General features: G+C 36.8%; 1 protein-coding gene across 5 annotated transcripts in view; it reads right to left on the bottom strand.

Annotated features, from left to right (window-relative positions):
• Window positions 1-25,070, bottom strand: part of IL1RAPL1 (interleukin 1 receptor accessory protein like 1) — a 687,863-nt gene that overhangs the window by 603,625 nt on the left and 59,168 nt on the right. The window contains exon 1 of one of the 5 annotated variants that reach the window (XM_038131517.1): window positions 3,990-4,008. The exons of the other annotated variants lie outside the window; for them this stretch is intronic. The gene's annotated coding sequence lies outside the window, so the exon portion shown is untranslated. Of the gene's footprint in view, window positions 1-3,989; window positions 4,009-25,070 lie in introns of those variants that run through there. 5 annotated transcript variants of the gene reach the window in all.

The raw sequence follows: 25,070 nt of genomic DNA, 5'->3' as shown, positions 1-25,070 counted from the left end.
CTCATGATGGTTGTCAACTTTCTTCAGGATGAGTTGATAGGGCTTATATCTCATATTTCAGTGTGTTGAAAGAGGAAAGGAGGACAAATCTGCCTATTCAAGCTAGACAGCAGCCTATCCATGCTATCTACATTCATTAGAGTAGCTTACACAAAAATATTCTTGTCTAATGGGGACGAGAAAGGGCTGGGATCAATGGTTCTTTAATATTATAACTAAGACCCAGACTGGACCAATGTGGATTTGATAGTCACCTCCATTAATCATAGCACTGGACAGCAACTGAACAAATTCTCAGAAGGTGCCACATAGTACAAGTTTTGATTTCTAAAGAGACTGTGAATCTTTTGCACTTTCATTGATTATCAGGTTACTGAGTACCCAAGACATTTTTTGAAATGAGTATCTTAAAATATCTTCATCTTAGAAAAGAACAGGTTAGAAATAGGAAACATCAGGGGTATAAAAAGGACATTATGGGAAGAATTGCTTAAAAAATTATGACTTCATACATAATATGTTTTAAAGCTTTACATTTCCTGACATTTCAAATCTAAGCACAAATCTACTACATTCATTACTATGTATTTGATAAAGATGAGGAAGTGAGATAATATATTTTGACAAGTTTGTATATCTCATTTTTTATAACAACACTTGTACTCACACAGAAATACACAAATGCTTGTTCATTCATGGTCTTTAACAAGCTTCAGCATTCTAGAATCACAGTGAAAGACTCATTTGCCTACATTCACATGCTACTTCAGAAAATTTAGGCAACTTAAAAATTAAATATGAAATATGGGATTGCTAGGAGGTAAATTATGTGTAATACTAACATTTTTTAGTTAACCTTAAAATTTAAATTGTAGCATGACCACTGGCAGTTATAAACAATACAGATTTTCAGAAATTTAGAAGCTAGCAATAAAGGTTAATTTTCCAGGAGCACAGTGAGTAGATACCACAATGTGTTATGCCACATTTTACTGCAGACCTCAGTCAAGCTTTCTGAAATCAAAATCTCATTTCTCAGTCACTGCACTAACTGATGCCGCAGGAAATCCTGCAGCTGATATCTTCAGCCTCCAGGGAACCAGCAAGAGTCAGCTCCTTGCTCTGTGTGAGACTAATAAATATTGCCCAAAGAACCACAGCATCTTACTACGCAATTACAAATCCAGTAAATACGTTCTGACTGTGAAAGCATATCCAAATACATCCTTTTTGACCACACATCAAAAGATAATATTGCTGATCACTGTGAATAAATTCAAATTTGTACATGTATTTGCATATGTATGTGTATGCACATATTTATTTGTATTTATAGATTTTTGTGTAGGGAAGCTGTGGAGCAGCTACAAAGATTGATTCTATCAAAGCAAGCCTCAGTAAATATAATAATATCAATAAGAAACTCTTCAGTAAATGAAAATCTTCTTATGGTCCATGCATATATCACTAATTTAAGTTGTCAAGCCAATAAAGGGAATATTATTATAATAATATAGCAGGAATTGCATTTTAAGCATTATCACCATGGAAGACATTCTCATGTGCATTTATTCTCAGAGATTCAGGTCCAACTTAAAGGCATAAGCTAAACTAGCTGCTGCCTACATGACTTGTGATAAATCCCTAGAAAGTAAAGTCTGCTGCTGTCTTTGGAAATACAAGAAAGAACTTGCTGCCAAAGGGAAAAAAGAAGGGAGGGATGACTCCCAACAGCAGCCACTGCGTCCTTACAGCAATATAAGCAGCAAATCAGATCTTACATAGGCTCTCCCCAGAGCCTTCCAACCCTTCTCTTCTGTTTACACTCCCTTTCGTGAAGGAGGAGAACTATTTCTGGTCTTCTCCACATTTTAAAAACCAAAAGCTCAACCAAAGGAAATGCAAAGTAAAGAACGGTTTACTGGAGCTGGTGCCTCACAGCTCTGGAAGTTGTCTGGGCGGTTGGGAAATCTGCCTCAGGTTATTCATATGAGTGATTCAAAACAGATATTTAACATCTCTTGTTCCGGGTGAATGCCTCATAAATTGACTGTTCTAGAAAATGTCACCCTTGTGAAATTGGTTGTGAAAATAAAATAGGCAAGTCAAAAGAAAATATAAAAGGAACATCCCAAGGGGAATCTCACAACAAGTCAACAAAGTCAACAGGAAATGCCTTCACTGCTGCAATGAGTATGCCCCAGGCCTAGACACTGTAACATAGGTAGATTTTAAACTAGAAAACAAAATAAAAGGCATAATTCTGAGAAGTCAAATTCTTAACACTTAAGTACAGTGTGATATCTCATGCATTGGAAATAGCCTTCTCTCAGCAATGAATTTTGAAAGGAAGAAACTCTTTTACTAGTCACTTAGCTGGAATTTATTTATTTTTTAAAATAACATTAAGAAATTCTGATTTTAACGAGCAGAGCAAGTCTGCTGTTTCTTTAAGCAATACTTAGATAGACAGTTTACATATACATCTACAAAAGTCATTTTTATGGTTGTTCTTTTTTTCTGATTTTCAGTTACTTCCATTAAAAAGCCAAGACAATGTATGGTATTTATAAACTTATATAAATACAAATATAAATATAAGTTTATAAATAAGTTTATAAATATATAAGTTATATATAAATAGTTATATATAAATAGTTAATATATATATATAAGTTATATATAAATATAAGTTTATAAATATAAACTTATAATTGCTGTTTTTTAAGCTGAATCTATTTTAACATGTTTTACATACCCTTATGACTTAATGGCTCAAGACTGCTGTAGTCCAAGGGTGAATAGTAGACTAAGAAAGTCTTTTAGAACCAGGGATTTTTGGCTGCTATTTCTTTATACAATGCCAAAGATGAAATATTTTTTCATCTTTAAGTAGTATTTACAACTTCAAATTTTCAGGAGTGGGTTGTTTGTTTGTGTGAACCAAAGCACTGAAAAGATGCAAAATTTTTCTGCAGAAATATTTTGCACACAAATTTTAACTGGGCATATGAATAATTGTTTAAAAAATTATTTTCTGTCGATGGTGTCACTGCTTGACACAAAATTGCCATAGCATAGCATTTGCATCAGAAAGTATCTAATTTTCCAGTTGAGATAGAACTAGAAATACAGCTGTATATCAAGACTAACAATCTCTGGGGACATGCCAGGAATCTTTTTTCTCTTCAATTGTCATAAATACTCACTGTGAGGAAAATGCATACACATAGACACATGCTTCCCAAAACAGCTCAGCAGACATTAAATTAACTATAGTAAGGCAGTCCTTGATAAGGCAGGAAATAGAAAAGAAAATTTTGGTTTCCTTATTGTACTTACTATGGGCCTTTCCCAATACTTGAATCAAACTCAACCGAAGTAAGAAATTTTCCATGGGCTCAGTCCCTTAAAATAACTTTAAGGGGATGATTCTCTGTTAGCTGATGTTGGTTGGCTAATTATTTGAAAACAATTTTTCTTCCCATACTGCTATTCTAACTTTGAAGAATGTTTTATTATACATGTTAAAAACTGCTGCATTATCTTTCTCCATCATATGCCCTTCAAAGAATAAGAAAAAAGCAAAAGAATATTGCAACATCCTCTGAAATCTTCAAGATATTTCATGACTGTTCTGCGGTAATGACAAAAATGCCTGTTCAGTAATATTCTCCTTTTATGTGGCAGCTCTTTACAAATCCCTGAATAGAATGATATTAGATCTCACAAGGTGTAAAGGACAGTTTGGTATGTCCAGAACACAATTCAAACATCTTGGGGAAAAAAAAAAAAAAAAAGAAAAAAAAAAAAAAGAAAAAAAAAAAAGAAAAAAAAAAGTTTAAATTCCTAAAATGCAAGGAAAAATTAAAATCAGAATCAATGTGATTTCATAAATGTGTCAATTCATCAATTCATTGTCATGAGCTGACCTAAAACAGAAAGTCAACCCTAGCAATTCTAAAAATGGTAGCTAAAAGAAAATATACCTGTTCAAATACAAAACTCCATAAAATTAGTCCTTTCCAGGGTCCCTGCAAACAAAAGGATTCAGCAATCAAATTATGAAGAACTCATGAAAAACCAGTCAAAAGCAACAGGAAGCCAATAAGCTACTGCATTTACTTTCCAAATCATCCCTGTTCCTCCACGCTAAGAAGCATTCCTAAGTTCAAGCATGTTGTGTTTCATGACAAAAAAAAAAATAAAAATAAAAAAAAAAAAAAAAAAAGGAAAGAAGAAGATTAAGCAAGCAGTAAGGGTTGAAGGAACGGTGACAGTGTTTTAAACTGAGATAGCCAAAAGCCAATATGGCATCTGTCCTGCAGGGCACATTGTGAATAGGAACTCAGTGGAGCCTTTGGAGAGGTTTCCAACTAACTGCATTATGACTTTTCCTATTGAACCTGGTGCTCATTATTGCCTTCTTTTAAAGATACTCTTTATTGACTCCATCCATCATACAAGGTATAGTAAACCAGGCAATCTATCTGGAGAAATTTAGGATTATTTAATGTATCTCTGTGTATGAAAAAACAATCTACTTTTCCCAAAAGTTTCCATTAAGAAACATGTATCACTTAAACCTATAAAATAATTTAAAATGATTCTACAATGAAAAGGAATCCGGATATGGGCTGAATATTTATTTTCTTAGTCTTATGTAAAAAAGTAATGTCAACAATAGTAATTGAACAGAACATGGACTAGCAAACATATTTTTAAACATGCATATTTTGCATGTTTAGATTGCTTAATGTGTTTCTAAATATTTCACTACGTGCCTTTTTTCTGTATTATGTGATGAATAAGATTTCTGGATTGTGCTTTCTCTATTACGAGACAAATAAATTGTAGCAGATTGCAGATACTTGAAATTTAACATGTCCTTTGCTTGAGGAACCTATTTTGAAGAAACAGTTGGATATCTTGCCCTTCTGAACCACAGACTGAAATAGTCACATAGCTGAAAACTATGCAACACATATTTTGGGGAACTGCAGGGGCTAAAAAGAGGAAGTACAGATTCAGCAAAGACAAACAAAAGGGAGATGATGGTCTCTTTCAAATGGTCTCATAGGACCTTGTGGGATCCAGGTCAGCAGGGTGCCCTTCACAGTCCCAGATAATTCACCAAGGTGGCTCAGCCAGTCAGGAGTGCTGATGCAAATAGAGCAGGAAAGAAAATCCTTGGATAGTGAGGCAGGGAGTTATTTAATATCAGGGTAAGGGAACAAAGGATGGAGAGAAGTCTCTGTTCATTTCTGGGAGCCTTTACTTGAGACAAAAAATACATCAGCCTAAGTTTAAAACAATCTTGTATTGTTATTAGAAGTAGATAATAGTTCGCAACTCATGATCGTAAAGAAATAAGAATCTGAAACTAAGGAAAATTTTTTTTTCAACAAAAAATATAACCAAACTGGACTAACATACTTGATGTTTCCAGCATATTTAATGGCACACATAAGGAATGTGTTCTCATTATGCAAATTAGGCTGACAAATTAATGAAAAATTTGAAACCATAATTTCTTCTTCTGGACAGCAAACAAAAACCATTACAGCAACCTGGCAGCAAACCTACAGGCAATAGTCATAAAGTTTAGCTCAACAGCAATGTTTAAAGAAAGATAGTTGAAAGATGATTGCTGTGTTACTTAACTTCTAAGGGGAGATGTAGAAAATAATAAATAAAAGAGTTTATTTATAGTCTTAAATACATAAAGTCAGATAAAGAGGAAAAATTCAAAGATGTCAGTGTGATTTTGAAATGCTGCCCTTCCAAATAAAGAAAAAGGCCTTCCTTTCAAATCTGTATGCATTGATGACCATCACTCAACTGATGGCACAATATTGGGATGCAAGATATCTAACACCACTTATCTGCTCTTGTGTTAGTCCCTTGACCACTCCGTATCTTTGCTTTTTGAGGGTTAGTAGCCTTGCTCTTGTATCAAGATGAAATTCCACCTCTGCCTAAACTGACAAGGTTTTAATACTGCAAGTATAATTTTGTTGGATAATTATGTTTGTGTTTTCAGGCAACTAAATGAGCTCCTGAAATATTTACAATAGCAGTAGAATAACAGAAACATAAGATCACAGAATGGTTTGAGTTGGAAGGGACCTTAAACTTGCTGACATGTCCACGTCACTGATGGAGATGTTAATTAAACAAGGCTGGTCCCAGTACCACTCCCCCAGGGAATGCCAGCTGTCACTGGTCCCCACTTGGACATCAAGCCACTGACCACAACTCTTTCAGTGAGACCATGCAGACAATTCTTTATCCACTGACTGGTCCACTCATCAAATTAATGTCTCTTCACTTTAAAGACAAGGATGTCTTGTGGGACAGTGTCAAATGCTGTGCGCAGGTTCAGGTAGAGGACATCAACTGCTCTTCCCCCAGCCACCACTACTGTAAACCTGCCACAGAAGACCCTCGAATTTGTTAGGCACGATTTGCCCTTAGTGAAGCCTTGTTGGCTGTCAGCATTCACCTCCTTATTTTCCATGTGCCTTAGCACAGATTCCAGGTGGATCTGCTCCATGATCTTTCCAGGCACCAGGGTGAGACTGCCCACCTTATAGTTTCCAAGATCCTCTCTACTTCCCTTTTTAAAAATTGAGGCTATATTACCCCTTTTCCAATCTAAGTATATTCACTTTATGGGTTTGTGAAATTCAAACTCCTTTTTCTGTCAAGTTTTCAAAGACTAGCCATTTGCAGCAAAACCATGGCAGAACAGCTGGATTCTCTAGTTTCCTATATAAGTACTTTTCTTGCATCTTCTAATTTATGAATAGTAGCAGTTATATAACATGTTTGAAAAATAAATTTACAAGATGTAACTTAAATTAACTCTAAGTTTGAGCTTATGTTACGACAAAAGCATTTTTGAAAAAGTTCAGTCTTCATAAAATTTTCTGAATAGTTACTTGATAAAATAAGCAAGTTCTTTTCCAGACAGTAACAGAACTTTTAAAGTATTTTGCCTATCAATAAACATTACAAGAATGATTTATTTCCAAAAATTTCCTGAATAGTAGTGATGCCTAAAGAGGTTACCTAGAACAGAGGCTAGACAGTGTTAAAGGATTAAAGTATTTATTAAAATGCCTTCAAAGAATACACCTTGGGCAGTACAAGAGCCTGGCCATGGCTCCACCCACGATGGACCCAAGATGGACTCCAGGTCATGAGTTTTCACACTTTTATAAGTTTTGGTCCATTTACATATTGGGGCCAACTGTCTGATTACAGCTTCAGGTTATGGAGCCCCATCCTCCCAGACTGCTCTCCTCAATTCTCTATTGTTTATTCCTTTTGAGCTCGAAGCTACAATGGTTTCCTTGGTTTTCAGGCTGGAAAAGGATTGTTTTGTCTGACTAAACTGTGAAGAGAACTTGCTAAACTTTATATGAAGCCCAGGGTTGCACACTAATGCAGTACAGTTTCTAGAAAATATGAAAGCTACAACTGAAGGCATCAGTATCTATCAGTATCCATCTGAGTTACTAATGAGAAAGATATTATCCCTCAAGATGAAGGACAGAAGGATGTGGAGGATGAAGCTCCACTGTGGATCTTCTGACAGAATGTTTATACACAAAATAATAACCCTCCCTTACCATCACTCAGGTTATCAGTTTACATCACACCAACATCAATGGCTTTCCACAGCTGATACTGGAAACACAATTTTTCTAACACAGGGTAATCTGAGAGCCTTACACATTACCTGTTTCTAATTTAATGCTTGCCCTATCCTGCCATTTGAAATGTTAGGAAAGTTGTGTAATTTTGCGTTACACTTCATACTATATGAGCTCCCTCTGCACTTTAGAGCTGTGGAAAGGGAGAAACAAGTGTTTCATTTATCCCCTCTCTCTCACAGACTAACTGGCAAGCCCTTTACACTTCTTCAAACCAGATTTTGACAACCTGTTGTCAGGTCCTGAGATCAGTAGTGGGCCTGAGTGTCCCTGCCCAGCCTAGCCTGACACCTCCCCTGCTGGGCCAGGGACAAGCTCATTCTGGGGATGTCAGTCCCTGCCTCTGTGACACTGCAGGACTGCTGGGCTCCAGCTCCACCTCTGGCCCCACCTGGATGCTGCCAACACTCCAGGCAGCCCATCTCATCATGGATTCCTCGCACATGTGGTACGTCCAGCCCTCTCTCCTGTCATCTTCTGCTCCTGGCTAGAGCCCCTGGCCGTGGCTCACCAGGCCATTCCAGAGGCTGTTGACAGACCCCATACCCACCCTCCATGTTCAAAGACTGTGAAACTGCACCCCATGGGTGAGGGCACGGGCTACGCCAGTGTCACTCTTGGGGTTGGACAGTCCACCTTCACCACACCCTGACACCTTGCTCCTCAAAAGTGTCTGAAATCCAGAACAACTATTCACCAATGCCTGTCTCAAACCTGCTCATTTCAAATGGGAGAAAATTTCTCACATTTTAATACTACAAATAACCTGAGAAGAGTTGCTGCTGCCCCTTAAAAATACATGGATTGAAAACAGTTTTGTGCTTACAGAAATAATGATAAAACACTTTGGAAGTTCACTATTTTATCAATTATCTATGATATAATTCTTTTAAGACATCAGCACACTATAAGCAAGATTACAGATAAAAACATTTGAGTAGCAGCAATTCAGTATGTGAGTGAGATTTCACAGGAAAGTTGCTTCCTGACAAAGACAAGAGTCCATATGATGAGTTTGCCTTTTGAATATGAACAAGGAGCTGAAGAGAAATAGGCATACAAGGATAAGGTAGCTTTACCATTTTGATACATCACCCTGTGTACCATAATTTAAAGCAGAGTAATTTCTACAAATATTATCACCATTTAACTGGTTTGTAAAGAATTCAAGCATTGATGATATGCAACTAAACCAGTGGTAGGTATAGCAGAGCAGCTCTTTCTGCTCTGTTCTGCACCCCACCAATGTATGTCAGCTTTCCTGCACTACTGACAATCACATTGCAATTTCATAAGCCCTGACCTATTATTATGAAGAAGAGTAGAAGTGTAAAAAGAAGAAAGGATTGCAAACAGGACTAAAACTTCTCCTGTTAAAATTGCAGAGCATTTAGCTGCACTGAACAAAGCTTTGAAACTGCCCAGACGCGTTATTCCATGTGGGATGGCATTCCTTAGCCCTGCTTCATTTTTAGTGTTGATCTTCTTGCTTTGTTTAGCTAATTTTTGAAAAGCATATCTCAATGCCTTTGATTTCTGGCCAAACTCTACTTGCTATTTCACTGCCCTAGCACCAACCAGCTACCTAATAATCCCAACACAGGAGAAACTTCACTGCTTCAGAGGAAAGTAGCAGCTCTATGACTATTGCTTACCTTCAGCTGCAATCTCAGCCTGTACTGAGATCCAAGGTCACAAAGCATTGTGGCTGGCCTAAATAACTACTGCATTTAACTTCCTCACAGACATTTACAGATTTAAGCTGCTGAACAGGACTGTTTATTAATAGCTGCATTTTATGGTTTAACACTAAGAAGAAGCTCTTAGATGGTTTTAGAAGAGGCAGAGCTTCCAGTTTACCAATTACGTATTACCAATAAGAACTCATGAAATACATAATATCTTACCATAATGCTGCAACATCCTGATAATTAACAATAGCTGTTCCAAAATTAAAATTTCAGACTACAACAACGGAATATATAACTCAAGTAAAGATTTACATATATTCAGGTCACAAGATAAGTATCACGACTATCAGGTCACAAACTAAATTGCAGTATATTTAGGGTGTTGCTAGCAATTTTCATAGCTGGGAGATATTATAATGACATTCTTCAAAATCTTGATTTGAGATTATTGATCAAAAATTAAAAACTTCTCAAAAATAATTTCTCTGGAAAACAGTGATATTTTCTCCCACCATGACAAATATTTATGTAGCCTTTCAAAACTGGAATTTCAAATACTCATGGACAGAGAATCCCTCTGGTCTTACCTGTGGTAGATCAGGCTTAGGATTCCAAGCCGCTAATTCAAAACTTTCTGTCTTAAAATGGATGAAATGCACATCAGAAATACCAGGAGAAAATACTGTAACCCTGGGAACCTTTCTTTCCTATGGAAGTGTTAAAACTATTAAGCCAGAACTTGTCTCCTTTTGCTTCTTTTTCCAGGCCCCCAGATTTAGCATGCACAGCCACACAGCACCTTGTTTTCCCCAGAAATTATAGAGATTGCTGTCATCAAAATAATTGGATGAGGCATTTGGGACATGTGGGTTCAACTCCTTCAATCAAGAAGACTTACAAAATAATGCTTCCATTTCCTGGGCATGTGCTGTACTTCCATAACACACACACACACACTTTGTGTGCTTTCAAAGGAACAGTTTGCGACGAGCAAAATGTTAACTTGTAAAATAAATGCAGCAAATGTTTATGAGTAGCTCATTCAAAACTATTCTGTTAATTTCTGCCCTGTTGTACTGGGTAGAATGATTCCCATCATACTCTAAACATAAAAGTGGAGCATTCCATAAAATTTTATCAGCTCCTATTGTGAAAGCCCCCAGGAAGTTTTAAAAGCTCACCAGAAATGCATCTAGTTTCTGCAGAATTCAAAACTTAGCATAAGTGTATTTGCCCATGAATCTATGCTATTGACTGACTATTATTATGCCAATAAATCATAACTACAAAATCTATTTTAGAATAACACTGCTGAGCTTTTACTTCCTTGAGAAGTGATGCCTAAAATAAAAGATTTTTGGTACATTCTAAAAAATACATGCAACAACAGTTGATGCTTCTATTATTTACACAGGGTTTTGGATTCTAGTCCATACTCCCCATCTGAACACTGAGAAAGAACACGATCACTCCCTCTCCAATAGCAGCCAGCCCAGCCTCTGTAAATGAACTGGGAACACCGTGTATTTTGGATTACTTCTGACCTGCAAGAAGTGACAGTCACCTGTCTGTTCCTGCCTCCCAGTTGCCTGGGGCTGTTGTGCTCACACATTGATTGAGGGATTAGAAGTGGATGCAGATGCAAGGTAAATTTATTTCACAGGCAGTGAATTTCATACCACACACACAAATCTTATTAACTCTTCATTGATTATAACGCCAGGAGATTAATAGGAGCTATAAGAGGTATTAAGTAAACCAGAAGTAAAACAGTTTATGGGGTTGCATTACTTTCTCTTTTTTAAATTTTCCTTTTACAATTAGATAAAGGAGATTATTCTCATGAAGAATTGTGAACTACAGCTTCCAAAATCAATTCTGTAATAAAAGTCTCCCATTGTTTCATCAGGATGACCAAAGGCCAATACTCTGGAAGGCCAGATATCAAATGGACTTCTACACTTCCTGTTGTTAGCTCATCATTATTTAATAACTGTTTACATGATGGGAAAAATATTTTGATTGTTACATTTCCAGATTAAACAAGGTGAGATGAATCACATAACTGTTGGAGGTCAGTGACAGCATTGAAAATTATGCTGACAGGCCACAGAAATCATATTAAAAAAACAAAAAAAACTCCAGAGAAACAAATGTAAATTGTCAAATTAAGAAGATCCAATCAACCAAATGCAAGGAGGTTGAATAACAGCTGGCTAGGTATTGGTTCTGTAAGAAAGGATCTAAAAAGTACAGTAGATTAGAAGCTGAATACCAGTCAGCCTACACTTCCTAAAATAAAGTTGACATCCTGAGATGTGCACAGAGCAGGGTAATTGTAAAACTGTAAAACCTTTATCTTTAGGCTCTAGAAATCTTTTAAAAAGTACATTTAACATTTATACACAATGACTGAGTACAGCTAGAATAGTTTCATTCCATACTTTTGATTGTATGAAACGTCCTCTGAAAATAAGAGCTGGATGTCTCTGAAGTCCACATTCTGGAAAACACTTCTTCAAAAGAAGAAAACAAAGGAGTATAAGAGTTGTTTAAGAGAGAGAGCAAGAGTGTAAACCCTAGACAGTTCACCAGTACTGGCAGCAGCCACTGCCCAGAATGTGTCATTTTGAAACAAATGATGGCACTATGAGGATTCATTCAGCAACCAGTGCAGTCATAACAGGTAGAAATACTGATTTTGTTTCACCTGTTGCACATTATTTGGAGACAATAAACATTCCTAAAATAAATACTGCCATTGCTGATGTTTGCCCACCATTTTGGGATAAGAAATTCTGAGGTGGATCTAGAAGAGGTGTGCTTTGTTTGCTATGGCACTGGGGCTCATGATGGTGTCTAGAGCTTAAAAAAAAAAGGGAAGGGGGGAGTTTAGAGGAGATGAAAACACACTCATTACATCAGTGTCATTGGTTTATGATAAAATGTAATTTAGAAGAGTGAAAAAAATCAGAAATAAAAGATCTGTAAAATTAAAGGTTTTTAGTTGCTGGTATCGTGTCAAGCAGAGACAATCATGCTTGAAATGCCCCCATAGTAACTTCCATTCTTAGTGTCCCTGGAGAGAATATAGGGAGAACATAACAATTCAGAGTGAGGTTCCTCAGAGACCTGCATTAGATCCCATTTAAACAGAAGATACAGGGATAACATCCTTGCTGCAGCCATTGACCATTATTCATTGCCTTACACATCCTGCTCACAGTTGTGCACACTTTACTGTTTTGTGATGCCTAATAGCTGCAATCATTGCACACAATGGGGCCCTAGCTAAAGGAGTCAGGACATTCTTCACTGAGGTTGATCCATTTAGGACAGAAGCCTATTTTCTGTTTAATGTGCATGCATTGTCAGTAATTATGTGCAAATGAACAGTTAATGAAAACACGTGTAGTAAGAAAATCCTGAGGTTTCAGCAATTGAGGATCTTAGCACAGCTCTAATGGAACAAGTATTAGCTGTTCACCAAGAAGCTTTTAGCTCTATTATATACAAGCCATTAGATACTGACAGAGCTTTGACTATTATCTTGTCTCAATCTACTAACTTGAACTTCTTCATTGTAAGAGTGCTGAGGCACTGGAGCAGGTTGCCCAGAGAAGCCGTCAGTGCCCATTCCTGGAACTGCTGCAGGCCAGGTTGGACAGGAGCATCCTGTTCCAGTGTAAAGTGTCCTTGCCCAAAGTAGGGTTGGATAAACTTTAAGGTCCTTTCCACCCCAAACCATTCACCAACTCCATGGACTTCAATTTGTAATATAAATATATTTTTAAAATGTGCCTTGGTCCCATATCAATTAATTTCCAGCTTTTAAAGTAGAAGTAATGATAAGCATTTAGCATTCTCTGGTGTACTCTGGGTTTTGTACCTGCTGTCAGATAGTCACTGAAACTTTTTTTTTTTCAATGAAATCTTAAAAGCATATGCAGTATTTCAAGATATTTCACTCTACAATATCTAAAAACTAATTTGCTACAAGAATAGGGTGCTTTTTTAGGTATGTATTTTGGACAGGCAAGGTAATTCCCTAAGTTTAACTCTGTGTACAAGTTTTAGAATTTCTTGCAAACTTAAAGAACAGAATATCAAAAAACTTTGCTGAAACATATAGTTGCTTAAGTGGAGGACAATTCCCAGAGAAATGGAGATGCTGTTTACCCTGACAAAAAAACCCTAAAGTAAGGTTATTTTTAAGCAAATATTAGGTTTATGCTCAGTGTTACCAGGGCAGAATATATCCCTTTCAACACTACTGATTTGAGGGCTTGTCAACGCTAACTGCTTTGTCCAGAGAGTGCAGAGGTAGATGAGGAGCTTATGACTCCTACTTACAAAGAAAGAGGAAAGCTTATTCTTAGCACTGCTACTAAATCTTATGCCCATAGAGATTCATGAAAGAAATTTAATTAGATATGAATAATCAAAGGTTCTCAATTTTTTACTTATTGCAGCTCAGGCAACTAATAAAAAAGCTGCTTCCTGCACAAAAACACCTCACCTTTTTTTTTTTTGAAAACAGGATTCTGTAGGCCCCCAGACAGGTAATAATTAGTATTGACTCTATGATTCTAGAAGTCTGATCAATTATTTTATTACACTATACTTATTAAGAAACTCATCGCCCTTTGTGACAGTTACAATACACGTGGACCCAAATGTCCTTCAATCTAAACACCATCACCATCGGCCAATTAAGAAACCACCCTTTGGTAAACAAATCTCCATAACACATCCCACATGTTCACAGCAACAGGCGCAGCAAGTGAAGATAAGAATTGTTTATTCTTTTTTTTCCCTGGTCTTCTCAGAGCCTTCCCCAGGACAATGCCTGGGAAGTTGTGTCTTGCTGTCTTTGGCCAGAGAGCTGCTGCCACAGGATTCATTTTATTTTTTTTTATGATTTGTTAATTGTATAGCTAATGTAGGGTGAAGCTATGGTTTCAATGGTGAACAGAGCACCCCAGCTTGCATTATGACAGAAATCCTCATTGCCTCCTTCTCAGTTTGATGACACAAAGCCTAAAGGAACATATATGACAGTATAGGGCTAAGGAACATCAAAATAATATTTAAATCTCTTACTGCACTGCATTTATTTTTTACTTTAAAAACATTAAACAAATTGTGTGAAGCAGTGTCTTCTGCCCTGAGCAGACTCACTGGGGGCACCATGAGGGCTGCAGGTCCCCATGGGCGGGGGCTATGGCAGGGCTCCCCCCGTCCCAGTCAGGAGCAGCTGTGGCACCAGGGCAGTCCCAGGCACTGGGTACCTCTCATGGGGCCACTCTCAGGGCCAGGTAGTGGAGCCTGAACCCATGGTTTAATTCCTCCACAAATCTGCACACATGGCACTGCACAGGCCTGCGTATAGAGCAGCTGCTCATGAGTGAATGAAGGCTCTTTAGAACAACACCAAAGTATCATGGAAGTTTATAATCCACTACACTCTTGTATAGGCTTAATCTTTTCAAACCACATAAAAACATGAACTTTTATCACTTCTGATAAAAATCCAATAAAAAAATTAGATGAGTGTATACACTGAGGAAAACCTATTTCCAAATTTCACTTTGATCTACTGAATCAGTAGGGTCTTTCTTTCTAACACTATTTTTACTCTGTCCTCCATCATGCTTCATAAGCTGAGACAAGACTTGTACTGAGGGTCTTCTGAAGGACTATCCTCACAGAAATATCAGTATATTCTCATATACTGAAGATCTGAAACACTGCTCCGGAGCTGAGAAAATTAAAGTATTGACCACATTCAAGAAAAACTATATTTTCTCCACCCTATGTCTGGAAGTACAAAGCAGAGTTAAAAAAACCACTTGTTTGAAGAAAAAGACAAAGACACGCCCTCCTCACAAAAAAAAACCAAACAAACAAAAAAAAACCAAAAAACAACAAAAAAACCCCCAACAACTATAGGAGAAAGCTGAGAGAAAGAACTCTTAACAGCACAGGGACAAATACAGCAGAATCAGAGGAGGAGCAGATGGAGGCTTGAGGCACTGCTGAAGACTGCACAGTCAAATAGGAGTCTTAAAATGTTGTCTTGCTCCATCACACCCTGCCTATGGTTCCCTTCATCTTGTACATGCATTTTGTGCTAGTTAAAAAATTCTAAATGTTGTATTTTCTTTGCTGGTGCCTCTCCCAAGACAGGACAACTGGGATCAAACTTAGGAGCTTTGCAGAGAGTTCTAAAGAGAGGGTGAAAGGCAGGAAAGTCAGGTTATAATACTTCACTATAAATGAAGTGGCTAATTAGCACTGGATGAAACAGAAGGTATGGTAGAAGTCAATGCAAGATGCCATTCAGACTCTTCAAGTTTTAAACACAGGGACTTATTATAATGAAACTCTGCAGCAGTTTGACAGGTGTCCACCAAAAGAAATTTAATTTCAATTGTCACAGGTAGATGAAAATATTAATTTGTTAAAGTAAAATGAGTCAGATCCAACATGAAGATTATAGTGTAGGTACATCCTTATGCTTACTTTATTAAATATTTGTCTTTCAAACACATTGAAGGAACATAAATCTTCCTTAGATTTTAAATCCTAATGTTTTCCTGCTTTGATTCTACGGTTGAAAACCATCTACTGAGTTGTTCTACTTCCACTATTGCCTCTACCTGACTTTGGGGCAGCACTGAGCATTCATTTATTTCCCTGAACTGTGTGGCCGTGCTATTCGCTTTTGCTGTAAATGAGGAATCTTCAAGGAAGCATCAGATGATGTGGGAGAGAAAGGAGATAAAAGCAGAGCTACAGACATCATCACTACGATCTGCTAGGACTCACTGAACCCTTGGTTCAACTTGCTGATGAAGTTCATGATGCCATCCTTTTATCTTGCTGACTAACCTGGCGTACTGCAATGTCTGAGTGTAGCTTTGCATCAGCAAAGCAAGTTAGGGAACTGGGCAATGCATTTGTTAATTCTGGATTAATATCTTGGGATATCAGGCAGCAATGAACTGTCTGTATAGTTCACAAACAAGTAGCTCTCTTCAGATAATACAGTCACCTCAGAAGAAAATTACATTTTTAGCTTGCTGAGAGGTCCTGACTCCATACATACAAAAAGAGCTCTCCTCAAATATCCAGTGTTTGTGAAGCAGTTTCTGAATTTAAAAGACTGCATCTGAACCAACAGAGCAAAGAACTTGAATTTAAGGGTATGCTTAATAAGACTTTTACCAAACAAACTAAATCCTAGTTTGACAAGTCTATAGTATTTTCATTTTGTAAGTAGATGAGGGAAAATATTTTTCATAAATATGGCCTAAAGATATTTTGTAGTAGTATGAACCTGACCAAAACAGAATGCTGTAAAAGTCATGGGTTTTTTTTTTCTTTTAAAAAGTAAAACTAAAGAGATAGAAACACTTTCTCTGACCTGCTGATCACACTTTTTCTTGATACAGCCCAGGTCAGTTAGCTTTCTGGGCTGCAAGTGCACAGTAACAGCTCATGTTGAGCTTCTCAACAAGCAACAACGCCAAGTCTTTCTCCTCAGGGAAGCTTTCAGTCCATTCTCTCTGCCCAGCCTGTGTTTATGCTTGGGATGTATTTGAGCTGCTCTGACCCAGGGGCAGGACTTCACTCTTGGCCTTGCTGGACTTCAGAAGGTTTGCACAGACTCACCCCTTGAGCCTGTCAAGGTCTCTCTAGATGTCATCCCTGCCCTTCAGCACACTGACCACACAACACAGTTTGGTGCCATTGGCTGACAAACTTGCTGAGGTTTGATTAAACACAATCCTGCTGTTTGTGTTTAACTAAGGTGTCAAACAGCTCGTTCGGTCCCGGTTCCGACCCCTGAGGACACCATTTGCCACTGGTTTGCATTTGGACATCAAACTGCCAACCACAACCCTTTGAGTGTGGCCATCCAGTCAAGTCCTTTTTCACCAAGTGGTCCATCTGTCAAATCCATGTCTCTCAAAATAAACATGTATTTAAAGAGGGAACAGAGATTGTGACATGTACCTAAAGCTGTTGCTGTTATAAGTATTGGCACGTGTCAATATTTACAATGAAAATAAGTTACAAAAACTTTGCTGTAATAATTGACTAATCCTTTACTGACGTATTTCCTACTGAATTATTAATAAATATATTGTCAAAATTAAATATACAAGATTTTGTTTGTTAGGTTTACCTTAGCTAGAGTGCTTCATGCATCTTTTCCTCGGAACTGTACATTGAATGGCAGCTTTGCAATGATGTCCACATATTAACTTCTCTGCTTTGTCATCCACACCAATTTGCTAATAATTTTGTCTCCCCACTGTGGAAAATATCAGTATTACAGCCAAGAAAGTCCTGACTCTTGCTAGTCTAGAATTTTTTGGTTTACAGTTTTCTCAACAAGGATAATTCTCCATTATTTGTGAACATATATAATTCCCAATGGGAGTTTTTTTAGATAACAGGAATGACATCCCTCAAATTGTAGTCTCTGTTCATCCCAAGTAGTTGAAAGTTTGGACTGAAGAAGAGCAGATTGCAGGTCTCATTTAAATTCATTAATGCTGTTTTGAAATAATTTAGCTGTTTTATGTATTACAGCAGCTGCTAGTGTAGCTTAAAATAAAATGGGAAGGGATCATTCTGCTTTCAATAGAACAGTCTTTATGGGCTTGAATTTGGTAGAGACATCATGCTATCTTTGATGACTGTTCCCTGGATGACTATCTCCCTAACAACAGATGATGCTTGTGTGATTATTGTCTGAAACAAAAGGGCTTCAGTTTGTAATCCTACTCTCAGCGCGGTTTGATTACCAAAACAGGCAAGACAAGGAGCCAGATTACTGAAAAGAGTTATCCTCTCACCACCACTCCAAAAACAAATCTGAGCATCTTACTCAGAAGAACCCTCAGAAGGGACCAGCATTTGGATTAATAGATCTCTCTTGGTTTCCCTTGCCCTTTTCTTAAAGGCAAATTGTTTCCAAGAAGATGAGAATTCGTGTTTTGTTCCTAGAAGCGGAAGCGCTGACCAAAGTCTCTGAAGATAATCATCTGTGTAAACTCCACCAGAATAAACTCTCACTTTGGATGAGAGCATAGACATAAAAATTCAAGGACTTCTTCATAATTTATTTTCTTGTCATGATGACCTTTTGGAATTAATTGTTCTCAAAAGCATTTGTTTTCCAGGTTTGCTACCCTTCACTAAAATCAAGAATCTGATAAAGAAACAAAACTTTAAACATATCAACAGTACACATTAATGTTTTTCTGAAAATCTAACTATTTTCTTCACCCATTACAGCTCATATAGATCCAAAGATGTACTCTCAGGCCACTAGCTCATAGGTCTGTTGCTGAGTATGGCTCTAGATAAATATAACATACTCTTTGTTATTTAACAAATAAAAAAACAAATAATTTGTTGATTTCTATAAGGGCAGACTCTATCCAGAACATGAAGGGCAGACTTGGAAAGAGAGTGGAAATACTCTTTGACATCTAAACAGAAAAGGGTAAATGAAACCAAAAAATAACTCAACAAAACAAACAAACAACAACAACAAAAAAAACCAACCCACTAACACAAAACCCTGAACAAAAATATTTTCCAGTGTCATGCCTATTCAAAGGCTGAAAAATAGAATCGAAACTTATTTAAATATATTCTGAAATAATAGGGCTTTCTGAAAGCCCTTGTGAGAATCTGAAAGGAGTTCATAAAATTTAATAATTAACCTTCGCAAGGGATGTGACACCATGCCTTCAGATTTTTAAAGTTTAGGCAAAAAATCAGAAGAAGGTACTGATCTCTCAGAGAACCTGTCTAGAGATTCCATTTTCATAGAAAAACACATTTGTCAAACAGCATCATTTATTTTCAAGCAAAGAATAATGAGTCACTTAGGAATCTGAACCGGAAAAGGTCACAGTAATAAAATCTTTTCAAGCTTTCACAAGCTTCAGTACTTGGGCATATGACTTCTAGGAAGGTAAACATGGAAAATTTTGAATAATTCTGCTAAAATGTTGTTTTGAACAATCTCTGACCCTTTAAACAAATCAATTAGTTACAAAAGTGTAAATGCTTTGTGTACAATTGCATCTATATTTTTAGGAAGTGCCAGAGTAACCATAATTTTGGTGTTTAATATCAGCCTAATAAATTCTGAGTGATACAGCAGAGTGGACAAGAGAATAAATTCACCAAAATTGCAATTAAACACTAATGTGTTTTAAGATCCTAGAAGTTAGTAAGTGTGTGTGGAAAGAAGAGATATCAAATTACAAAAGGGCCCAAGAGGAGGGACATGCTGAGCCTTGCAGGGAATATCCATTACAGTGCATCATTCCTTGCAGGCTGTGCCATGGAATCAGCAAGAATGCACTCTGATCTTATCTTTAATGTGTGGCATAATTCTGAGTACACCTTCTCTGCTACAAATGGAAATGGATTTTTAGAATCATGTTTGATTGATAAATTTTGACCTCAATTTAGGAAAGATTTTTGCATTTAGAATAAGAACAATAGAAAAACAATTTTTTTTCTTTTATTAACTTAACTTATTAACTTCTTAACATCTTAACCGTTTATTCCCTATTTCTGCTTGTTAAAATGAAAATGAATAAATGCTAATTGTTTCATGTTTAGGATGACAGAAAGATTTAGTTTTAATTACTGATAAAATTGTTCATATATAGTCATCACTTATTCATTTTAGCATTAAGTGTTTCCCTGTTTTCCTGTGCTTTAAGATTTATTGAACATCTTTGTAATTAAAAATTAAAATTACATATATTCTGGCTATTTCTATAAAGAAACTATTTACTATGCATGTGTAAAATAAAAAAAGTATATGAGCTAAGTGCTAGTCTCTTTAATTTGCTGATACTTAGCAGTAAAAAACACAGTAAACAATAAAAACTGGAGAAAAACTCTGTAGTCAGAATTTGCTTATCTCTTCCTTCACCATCACAAAGGGCAAAACAATGGGCTGGCAAAGTATAAATCTCTCAGCTCACAGCAACTGGGAATCAAGGGAATTAAGAATGACCTCCAAAGCATGCCTTATTCCTAGACAGTCCCTGCTAAATTGAAATAATGTTATGCCATTCGGGTTTTAACAACCCAAATCACATTTTGTATTTCTTCTCTGACATAGCAATAAAAATAATATGAAAATTACTGGGCTAAGCTTTCAGGGAATCACCAGTGACCCACTTTATAAAAGAATGCTGCCACATTGTCTTGAAACGATTGTTGGGCTTAGAACTTTGAGTAACTGTGGTGATTTTTCTGAGGAAGTGTTAGTTTAAATTGCTAAGCCCACTGAATAGCTGCAAATCATTAAAGAGTTGTTTTTTTTTTTTTTAGTTTAATGACATTATTTATCTTCACACGACGAACTGTACTTGGCAGCAGATTTCAAATGTTTAAAAGATGCACACCTCATAAAAGTAGAGAATAATCTTCTAACACAGAAAATGTCTGACTTTTCATACTAGCAACTGCATACTCTTTCAAGGGCTATTGCAGAAGGTTGAGACTGGAGAAATCTGATCTAATAACAGAAACAAAGGAGATCAGTTGGAATCATGACATTCCGCAGACTTTTTGAAAATGCTTCTTTTCACAGGATTATAAAATAAAATAAAATAAATGCAACGCAGAGGAGAAACAGTAGTCTTTTAAAAGTATAATCTCTATGGCAGCACTAACAATAGCAGTTCATTTCAAAGACCAAATAGTTTCTAGGCAATCTGATTCCATTAAGTCTTCTTTTTTTCTTTCCCAAAGAAGATCCTTATGTCTTTACACCCCTGCAGCAGATTAAAAGGAGTAAAAAATCATGCCTTTAGTATACTGAGGTTGGCATGGCACAGCAGTTGAGATGTTTCACCAATGACACCTCTTTGGTGACCTCTGGATAACACATTCTTCTAGGTAAGGCACCAATATAAATATATTCCTCTACAGAATGCCATAGAGCAAATTTCTTGAGTGTTTTCCTTTTTCCTTCATTTACATGGAAATTCGATGAGAAAGATTTGCTTTCCCCTCTCCTTGTGTATTGTCCCAAGGAGACAAGAAATAGTTAGGCCTCCCTGCCAGTTTTTAAAAAACCTTTTGATGAGGGCTGAGTAATTTTGAAGGTCAATAGAATATGAGATGCTCCAGTAACTTTTTTTGCTCCTAACCTAGAGGAATAAACCACACACACTTCCAGTAGATCTTTGCAAATGAAGAGCTGCTTCCCAGTTCCTGGGCTAGCAGTTGTCTTCTTGATTTCTGGCTATCTTATTCAGAACTTGTTTCAATGAAATACAATTGTTCCTGTACTCCCCAAATATTTCCATGCCCAGACTGACATCCCTGGTAGTTTATGTGCTATAGGTTAGTGCAAAATAATCATGCTGCTCCATGAAATACTGATGAAATGGACGTGGACCAAAAGAGTAAAATCCCTTCAAAAGGGATATACTTGTCATAGAGGTAGGAGGCTTATAAATTGTATTTAACTGCCTGGTATTGAGTTGAGAAAAGCTTCACCAGGAACAGAATCAAGCATTTAAGCTATTTCAGCCCTTTGCCCCGTGCCACGTGTCTCTGTCCAACATGTTAGATATTCACAAGTTAACATCCTGTCCATACAGAAGCCCAGTCTGAAAAATGAAACATTTTCTTTCATTTATTTCTCACCAAATAGGCTGATATTCTGAGATTTATAATGTGATGCTAATTTTTCTTAGTAGAAACATGGAAAATTACATTTATTTAAAAGTCACATTATTTTCTATCCATTCCTTCTTAAAGCACTGAGAAAGACTATTTAGTAGCCACACCTATCTTCTTTTAAAAAAATAAAAATAGAGAAGGAATAATAGGGTAAAGGTAAATAATCTTTCTCAATTTATTCTTGCAGACCTATGGCATTTACTGAAGTTTTAAAGGCAAAGAGAGTTCAATCTCACAACCATTACAAAGACAGGACTACTATTTAGGTGATGTTTGTGGCTGGCTTTTATTTTAAAGGAAATATGCTAGACTGCTTAAAAAATTCTGCTGGCCACAATGCTCTGCAAATTAAGTTTTACAAGGTGTCTAATGCAGATGAGACAGAAAAAGCTGTATCAAATTATTTTTAATACATATAAAGGATTCACATTGAAAAAATAATAAATTAATCCAAGTGAATGAGACCTGATGTGTGTAAACAATTTAGTTGAACTATCCTCATACAATGTTCTTCCCATGTTATAGTCAATTTTCTATTATAAGAAACTCTTCATGAAGTAAATAAGCAGCTAGAAGGCTTCCATTTATTTGTCAATTTATGTTCAAAAAAAGTGTTTGGAGTAATAAAATATGTCTAAAATACAGAGGAAAGTATATTGCAACTATAGTAATTCAGATGGGCTTTATCAAACCAAGAAAGCTAAGTTAGTTTTGTGCAAAAGACAAGAGAAGGTTGGCAGTGTTTCACGTGACATGGAGCAGAGGAGTGCAATTTTTTCACCATTGCCCTTTTTTTTTTAACTGGCAATTTCACTTTAGGAAGCTTGTTTCAAATGTGCACCGGTGTAAGAAAAGTAACACGAGTTGCTCTTTTGTTTTCCTTGTATGGGAAATGGAGTAAGGAAACAAGATCTTATCACCTTAGGATAGTCTTGACACATACAGCAGTAATTATACAGCCTGCTAAACAGACACATGGGCTAAACAGCTGAAAATATGCTGCAGCCAGCTGATAGTAAAAATCCACGGTAGCAAGTTTGCATCTAATGAGGTGACATGTACAAGCTTAGCAAGTATTTGGGTCATGGTGTTACTGGTATAAATTTGCCCTATTTTGCTCACTTGCATGGAGCTCTGGAAATTCCTGTGGCAGAGTGTGAGCAGAGGTACATGCTCATTTTACTGTGAAGAAATACTCATTTCATTCAAATAGCCATGCAAATACCACAGACATTTTACAGGCTGACTTTACAGAATATAAATAGATAGTAGACCTAATTATTGTGCTTATACAACATTTTGACTGACATACTTCTGTATTCTTCTTTTGGAATTTACTAAACCAGGAATGATGTTCAGATAGTTCAACATAATTCCTATGCATGACAACATATCTTTGCAAGGTAAGGGCACGATGGTTTTCTCCATCAGCAGTAGATCTCTGTCTGATACTGAGATCCCATATGCTACTTGTAGCTCCTGCCAAAAATCCCACTGTACCGTGGAGAGAAATTCAGCATGGAGAATTGGAGCTCCCCAAGGACAATGCTTATTACAATAATACTCTGAGGGGAAATGCTTTGTAGAGTTGGGTATTTGCAGGAAAACACTCATTAACTCAGTTTGTTCAAGTAACAACAAAGACACCCCCACTCTCAGCATCACTCCCTTTTTGCTTCACACACACATGCACTCACTCATTCACAAGTGTAACTGCTTTCCAAAGACTCCTTGACTTAATAATTTTCCAAGAATCATTTAACTACATTCAGTGGAAGATAAGGATATGGTTATGTAGTTAAGTAATTCAAAGGAGGGGAACTAAAAAAGGAAATTACATTACTTCTTCAACTGGCAGCTTTGTTTAAATGTAAGGCTGCATGTGAAGCACATCCAAAAGCCAGATTATGCAATTAGCTAATAGCCACTATTGACATGTAAAATCAATTTATGACAGCTATCATAGCAAAGCCAAGCCAGATAATGCACTAGATTGTGCACCATTCACTTTGAAAGTTTTATCATTATTAGTATCATAGGGAAGACAAATTCTGTGTACAGCCTGTTTGTATATGTACAGTGGGTACCCAGCAGTCATGACACAATATAACCTAAAATGCAGACAGCCTCCTATTGTCCTTGAGAGAGTAGAAAATTCAGCTTTGGCACTGCTGTTTTGCAAATAGTTGCCTCCAGTTTTGAGAGCAGAATTCTTTGGTAAGGTCTACTCTGGGATAGAGCACTGTTGCAGAACAGTCTGGGGCTAAGTGCCAAATATGACCTCAGTTCTTGCCCCAACAACGAAAGTCATTGTTAAGACTGTTATTGAAAATGTTCACATCTTCTTCCTTCTTTCTTCTGCCATCAGCAAGAAATCTATAATCAGACATTTCTTCCTTGAGAAAAAATGCTGTAAAATGAGGTAAACAGCAAAGCTCAACAGCACTGGAAAGAGAGTTATAATATTAAAAGCTAGATAGATTTGTTTTTTCCAAAAAAAATGTGTGGCAGTTAATAATTGGCTCTCTACTCTTTAGCCATACACTTGTCAGCTTTCAAGATGTATATTCACAGCAGGGAGCACTCAGCTAGAAGGTTTTATCAGATGAAGCTAAGGCAAACCTTTAGCTGGAGGGCACAATACAATTGTCAAAATCCATGCAACCTTAAAGCGTGTGAGTAATTGTGCTGTATCTGGGAGTTTTAGCTTCAACAGGACTGTTTGTGCAAGGAAAGATTATACGAGTGGGTAAGCATCGGTAAGTCAGTCCCAGTATGTGCACTCTTTGAAGTGTACACGTTTCTAGAACGGAACTGGGAACGTCTCCTGCATACAGAACTAGACTCTATAGGTTTTTATTTTGCAACACTGAGGGTGTGCTAAAGACAAAATGAAGTTATCACAAAATTATAT

Source organism: Motacilla alba, chromosome 1 (genome assembly GCF_015832195.1).
Source record: "Motacilla alba alba isolate MOTALB_02 chromosome 1, Motacilla_alba_V1.0_pri, whole genome shotgun sequence".
NCBI classification, from domain to species: Eukaryota; Metazoa; Chordata; class Aves; order Passeriformes; family Motacillidae; genus Motacilla; species Motacilla alba.
Note: the sequence above shows the minus strand (reverse complement) of the source record. Positions and strands in the feature narration are given on the sequence as shown.